Source organism: Nycticebus coucang, chromosome 8 (assembly GCF_027406575.1).
Source record: "Nycticebus coucang isolate mNycCou1 chromosome 8, mNycCou1.pri, whole genome shotgun sequence".
NCBI lineage: Eukaryota > Metazoa > Chordata > Mammalia > Primates > Lorisidae > Nycticebus > Nycticebus coucang.
The window spans coordinates 87,291,708-87,299,159 of record NC_069787.1 but is presented as its reverse complement, the minus strand read 5'-3'; the positions used below and the strand labels follow the sequence as shown (position 1 = coordinate 87,299,159).

The window sequence follows — 7,452 nt, the reverse complement described above, 5'->3', positions numbered from 1 at the left end:
CGACAGAAGGCAGAGGTCTTTTGTTGAGAGATAGGAGAGATGAAGTAGAAAGTGAGGAATGAGGTAGGTTTGACAGAAATAATACCTCTAAAGAAGGAGAGAGACTATTGGGGAGAGAAATGTAGTGTCATCTAGCTGTATTGAAGGCCCAGCTCAGGTAGGATATGATATATTTGGCACCCATACTCAGTTTTTCTTCTTCACTTGATGCTGGAAGTCCTAGTTTGGTCAGGGGAAAAACAAAAAGATGAATAGGTGAATGATCCAGAAATGAGGTTTTGACAGCTGGGTGCACATTTACCTTTAGAGTCCTCCCACAGCACCACCATGCAAAGGGTACTCTGTGGGCTCATGACAGTCTGCAAACTAACTGCCTGATATGAAATAACTACAGAAAGTGAGGGCCAGACAGTCTATGCTTACATTTGCTAGCATAGGCATTCTGAGGCCTAAGCGTAGACCTTAGAAACTGCAAGGATTGAAATGACAGGGCACCGTCTAGGCTGGAGAGGAAAGAGTGAGAAGATCGGGGGTTGGTGGCAAACCAAAGAATCCGAGGAGGCAGGGGACTAGATATCTGGGAGGCCTAAGAACACATGGAGAGTAGGCAGCTGACTAAGAGAGCCAAGTGCCAAGAGTTTGTCATCAAAGAGTGGGGGTGACTGAATTTCAAATTTCAGAAGGTGAGCAATATCAAGTGATGCAATTAAGAATATGGCTTTGGGGAAGCTTGGCGGAAATGAGCCTGGTGAAGGTCAGGTAGAGATGAGGTAGAGAGGTTGAGAGCTCCGAGTCAAAAGGGCCCTCTTCATGGGTGGCTGAAACCATCCAGGCTGACAGCAAGACTTAAGATGGAAAAAAGGACTAAAACCTCAGTCATCAAAGAATTAGGGAGACCTCCAAGAAGTTAGCCAAAGACAGCCCCAGGGGATGGTGGTTGAGGGTGGCAGAGTCAGGAAAGCAGATCTCCCCTCTGGCTGCCTCTGTAGACTTAGGGAAAGCTCAAGTCTCCCCCAGGTGGACAGGCAGAAAGCCCACTGCTTTCATCATGAGGAGAAAAGAGCACAGAGAAGAGTGAGACCCTGACAGGGTCAGGGTCAAGTCCACAGGGACTTGGAGGATGATTGGAACTCTGCCCAACAGGACTTCAGTAGGACAATGGTTTTGAAAAGACGATAATGGAAGAAAAACAATCCAAAGACAGCAACAGAGAACAAAGAGGATAGAGGTCGGGGATGCTCGGGAACGTGGGGAGAGACTCTCCCTCTGAGGCTGTGGGAAATACTGCCTTTTTTTTTTTTTTTTTTTGCAGTTTTTGGCTGGGGCCGGGTTTGAACCCACCACCTCCGGTATACGGGGCTGGCACCCTACTCCTTTGAGCCACAGGGACCGCCTGGGAAATATGGTATTTTTAGGGAGCAGCCAGATTTGGTCAGGTGTGAGGCAGAGGATTCCTGATGTCAGTGATTCTGTTTACTTGGAAGTGGGTTTCCAGGAGGAAAGAGTAAAGAGGATAAAGTTCTGAGGAGGAGAGCCCAAGGGTTTCACTTGAAGGTATCTCCTTCCTCCCACCCCTCTGCACCATGAGAGTGATTTTCTAAAAGCAAAAACAGCGTGGCGCCTGTGGCTCAGTGAGTAGGGTGCTGGCCCCATATACTGAGGGTGGCGGGTTCAAACCAAGCCCTGGCTGAATTGCAACCAAAAAATTGCCGGGCGTTGTGGCGGGCGCCTGTAGTCCCAGCTGCCTGGGAGGCTGAGGCATGAGAATCGCGGAAGCCCAAGAGCTGGAGGTTGCTGTGAGTCCTGTGACATCATGGCACTCTACAGAGGGTGGTAAAGTGAGACTCTGTCTCTACAAAATAAATAAATAAAAGCAAAAACAACACATGGTTTTTATTAAAATAAATCCTCTGTACTTAACAACCAGAGATTTTTTGGGGCTAGTGAAAAGGCAACTTTTACCTTTGGAATCCTCCCACAGCACCACCATGCAAAGGGTACTCTGGGGCTCATGACAGTCTGCAAACTGCCTGAGATGGAATAACTATGAAGAAAGTGAGAGCTGGGCGTGGTGGCTCGCGCCTGCACTCCTAGTACTTTGGGAGGCCAAGGCCGGAGGATCTCTTGAAGTCAGGAGTTTGAGACCAGCCTGAGCATCCTGTTGATACAAAACATACAAAAATTAACCAAGTGTGATGGCGCATGCGTGCAGTCCCAGCTGCTCAGGAGGCTGAGGGAAGAGGATTGCCTAAGCCTAGGGGGTTGAGACTGTAGTGAGCTCTGATGACACCACTGCATTCCAACTTAGGCAACTGAGCAAGATCCTATCTCAAAAATGAAAACAAAAACAAAACAAACAGAAAAGCCCAGAAAATGAGAGTGAATGGTTAGATGCCTTTTGCGTAATTGGCATGGTCACATTGCCTGAGCATGTGCCCACTGGTGTGGACCAGTTCAAAGTCATTGCGCTCTCCTGGCGAAGTGCAGGTGGCCTGGACAGCAAACAGATGCAGGCAGTAGGTCCATATTACATGTATGAGACTCTAAGGTTAGTTGGTCAACTGTCAGTCAAAAGCATACAAAAATCTGAGCAAATATAAGCATGTATGTATTTTTCTAACTTGTTACTTTTACCATCAAATTAATTCTACTTGAGTTTTTTTTAACTTATAATTCAACATTATTATCTAAGGTGAGAATGTAAAATTTGTCTTGTTTATTTGTTAGCCAGAATTTACAGATTATCAAATAAGCCCCACTGGTAATTTTTTTGCCCAGAAATTAACGTTATCATCTTCCTTTCCCACTAGCGTCCCTTTCTGAGACTGGTTTCTCTATCTTGAGTATTAATAAAAGAAAACAAGCTTAGAATTATCCCCTGCAGATTGCACTATTGTCAATCTGAGCTAGCTAAGTTAAAAGAATACATCCTCATTTATCACATTCAAAACTTTAATATTGATATACACAGTCTTCATTCAAAGTGAGGGCATGTGTTTTATATGGAAAATCACTACTTCATTGTAACTTTAAGTTACAATTGCAGAATGACAGCATTTGAATATAATAATGAGTCTTCATACTGAATGCTTTATGCACACTTCCAATTAATAACATGTACTGTCTTCAGAATTCTTTTATTTTTCCCTAGGTTTGTTTTTCTATTTTTAAAATAATTTAATATTTGTCAAATCTCATATTTTGAAAGTTGGCCTTGTATTTTGTATTTTCTTGGTTTGTATTTTATTTTTCTTGTAATTCTTTGTTATTGAATTTTACAAAAATGTTGGCCCATGGTAGATTAATAAAAGTTAAAAAACAAACCAGTCCTTTACTGTCAAGGGTTTAGAAGTACCCCTCTATTAGTCTGAAAAGTCCCAGAGGCTTTGCTGGGGACTTGACACCTGTCCAAGCTGTCCTTCTCATTTCTGGGCATGGTCTTGCCAAGTCTGGACTCCAGCCATGAGGGGAGGTGGGAGACCAGAGCCTGGACCTCAGCTGAGAGTGGAGGTGCTTATAACCCTAGTTCCTGAGTCAAGCAACTCCACTTTCTTTGGGGGGTCAGTTCCACAGTTTCCACAGAACTTCAGAACACTGAGCACACAATACAATTGCTTTTTCAGTCACAGGCTGGTGGCCCAAAGTTGGCAGAGGCCACCATTGGCTTGGAGTCCTGCAACCAAGAGAGTTGAGTTGAATATGCTGCTGCTGCTGCTCTGGGCCTTTGGTGTCAGAGGTGACTAACAGAGGCCTTCAGGAAGAATGATGAGTTTATGTATTTGAGACTGTGGGAGAACACAGCACTGTTCTATTCTTTCTTTTCTGAAAAGATGTGCTGAAACCTTTGCCTGCTGCTCCTTTTCCTCTGCTACCCAGAGCCCCCCAGTGCTGCTAGCTACCTAGCCCCTGGAAACTCTGGTGAATTCTGCCCCATCCTGCTTGCAGTGGGGCCTGGGTTCCTTTCTTGTTTCCTTTCCCTGGATCTGTCACGTACTTACAGGCATTGCTGAGCTGCAATCCTGATGGTTCCCAAGGTTGCTGGTCTAAACTAAAAGACATGGCTTCCCTCTCTCGTTTTAAGTTCTGTTTGCAGGACTTCAGTGCAGGATCAGCCTGAACCTTTGGCATTTAGCACAATGGATGCCCATGTACTCCTGAGCAAACACTTCCTTTAATCCTGGATTCAATCACTATGCTCTGGCTTTGTAGGGCTTAAGAGATACAGGCTAATGTATTAAGGGAAAAGGGGGGCGGGGGGTGGTAATGTCTGTGACTCACTTTCAGAGGTCTTGGAAAAATCAAAGAAGAAGAATTTTTTTTTTAAAGATCTATTGTGCTCATTTGGCAGCACATATACTAAAATCAGAATGATACAGAGAAGATGAGCAGGGCCCCTGCACAAGGATGACCTGCAAATTCATAAAAGACAAATCTATTTAAAAGGAATTAATTTCAAAAGGTGGGAAGTGAAAGGGGGGCACTTGACCGGCAAAGATCTCACTGACCACCAAGGCTTGTACGAAAGGTTTTTATTGGCGAGGGAGGGATGCTGCAGAGCAGCACCAAGGAGGAGAGAAAAGAAGAGGGGGGGGGATAAAAGAGAGAGAGAGGAAAGGGTGGGGGAGAGACGGGGAGAGAGAGAAGAGACCGAGAGAGACAGAGAGAGAGGAGAGAGAGGGCTATATAGGTTCGGTTAGGGGAAGTCTTAGAATGGTGATGGGAGGGTAGAATAGCCAATAAGGAGTTACTGCCCTGTCCGGAAGAGGCGTTAGGGGCAGGCCATTATGACTCAGCAACATCATATCCAAGGAGAATTTATTTTTCTGTGGCCAGTAGAGGGCGCTTGGAGACAGCAGAAGAGCTGAAGGGTCCCACCCTGAAGGTCTGGTTACAAGCTCAGGTGGGTCTGCTTTTCCCAGGACTGCAATTCAGGTCAGGCAACCATGCCTTCTAGAGTCCTTCAACATTGTCACTGTAAAGAGAGTTGTCCAGGATGCAAGTCGGGAGGAAATGCCCAGGAAGAAGGCCTAGCCTCTCACATTCCAGAGCCCCTCCTTTGGGGCAATTACCTAACAGGAAGTACCCTAATAATCCAGAGTATGCTGTGTAAACTACTTTTTAATGCCTTCTTGTTTCCTGGGTGTGGCAGGAGGATAAGCAAGGCGGTTTCCTCTCTATTCTGTGCTGAATTTCTTCAGTCTCACCCCAACCCTGTGGGCATGCTGCCCTTCCCCCCTGGAAGCTTCATTCAAGTTCACCTGGAGAACACAGACCATGCCTGTGACTCCCTCCAGTGGTTCCCACTCCCCGGCAGAAGGACTGCATCCACCATAACTAGGACCACTTCCACTGCCCTCACTGACTGAGGCCCTCCAGGAGGCTGGGACTGTGTCTAGGTCCTCTCTGGATCCCCAGAGCAGCATGAAACTGAGTTCCAACATCTTGAAAGGAAGAGAAGGAGGGATCAGGCTCAGTCCAGAAGATGGCCCAACCTAAAAATCCTTGGGGGTCTGACGTTGCGCCACCATCAACACCACCATCACCACCTCCATCCACCATCCCCCACCCCCAGCCACTGAAGCCCCAAGAACCCATTGAAGATCTGGAAAGGATGCCAGACTCCTGGTCCTGAGGAGGGGCTCTGGAATGTGAGAGGCTAGGCCTTCTTCCTGGGCATTTCCTCCCGACTTGCATCCTGGACAACTCTCTTTACAGTGACAATGTTGAAGGACTCTAGAAGGCATGGTTGCCTGACCTGAATTGCAGTCCTGGGAAAAGCAGACCCACCTGAGCTTGTAACCAGACCTTCAGGGTGGGATCCTTCAGCTCTTCTGCTGTCTCCAAGCGCCCTCTACTGGCCACAGAAAAATAAATTCTCCTTGGATATGATGTTGCTGAGTCATAAACTCAGCACAAAAAAATTAAATTGTTTTGTTTTGTTTTTTTTACTTTAAAGATCTCAATTGGCTTTATTGTGATTCGAGAATTGGACAACATTACATTCCATAAAATAGAGTAAGTGCCCCCTCAATAATAGTTTTTTTCTGGACTAGGATCTGATCCAGGAGCAGGTGTTGTGTTTCATTGTCAATTCTCCTTAGTCTCTTTTATTCTGGAAAAGTTCCTCAGTCTTTGTCATGATCATGGCATTTTTCTTTTCTTTTCTTTTTCTTTTTCTTTTTTTTGAGACAGAGCCTCAAGCTATCACCCTGGGTAGAGTACTGTGGCATCACTGCTCATAGCAACCTCCCACTCCTGGGCTCAAGCAATTCTCCTGCCTCCACCTCCCAAGTAGTTGGAATTACAGGTGCCCGCCATCATGCCCGGCTCTTTTTTGGTTGCAGCTGTCGTTGTTGTTTGGTGGGCCCAGGCTGGATTTGAACCCGCCAGCTCAGGTGTGTGTGGCTGGTGCCTTAGCCACTCGAGCCACATGTGCTGAGCTGATCATGACATTTTTCAAGGGCATTGGCCAGTTGTTTTGAAGAAATTTCCTCAATTTGGGTTTGTCTGATGTTCTGATGAGATTAAATTTCAGGCATTTCATTTGGGGCCAGGAATACAACAATAGTAATGCCGTGTCTTTCACAGTGCTTCTTTTTTTTTCTTTTCTTTTTTTTTAATTATTATTAAATCATACCTGTGTACATTAATGCAATCATGGGTCACTAGACACTGGTTTTATATACCATTTGACATATTTTCATCACACTGGTTAACATAGCCTTCCTGGCATTTTCTTAGTTATTGTGTTAAGACATTTATATTCTATATTTACTAAGTTTCACACGTACCCTTATAAGATGCACCATAGGTGTGATCCCACCAATCACCATCCCTCCTCCCATCCTCCACCCTCCCCTCCACCACCTCTCCCCTTCCCCATATTCTTAGGTTATAACTGGGTTATAGCTTTCATATGAAAGCCATAAATTAGTTTCATAGTAGGACTCAGTACATTGGATACTTTTTCTTCCATTCTTGAGATACTGTACTAAGAAGAATATGTTCCAGCTCCATCCATGTAAACATGAGCGAGGTAAAGTCTCCATCTTTCTTTAAGGCTGCATAATATTCCATGGTGTACATATACCACAATGTATTAATCCATTTGTGGATCGATGGGCACTTGGGCTTTTTCAATGACTTAGCAATTATGAATTGGGCTGCAATAAACATTCTGGTACAAATATCTTTGTTATAATGTGATTTTTGGTCTTCTGGGTATATACCTAGTAGAGGAATTATAGGATTGAATGGTAGGTCTATTTTTAGATCTCTAAGTGTTCTCCAAACACTTTTCCAAAAGGAAGGTATTAATTTGCATTCCCACCAGCAATGTAGAAGTGTCCCCTTTTCTCCACATCCACGCCAACATCTCTAGTTTGGGGATTTTGTGATATGTGCTAATCTTACTGGAGTTAGATGATATCTCAAAGTATTTCTCTGATGATA

The 7,452-nt window shown here is 44.9% G+C and overlaps 1 non-coding gene across 1 annotated transcript; it reads left to right on the top strand.

The window, feature by feature from the left end:
• The first annotated feature begins 4,333 nt into the window (after window positions 1–4,333).
• On the top strand, window positions 4,334–4,439 carry LOC128592902 (U6 spliceosomal RNA). The gene has a single exon (XR_008382112.1). It is a non-coding gene; the product is annotated as a U6 spliceosomal RNA (small nuclear RNA).
• The last annotated feature ends 3,013 nt before the right edge of the window (window positions 4,440–7,452 follow it).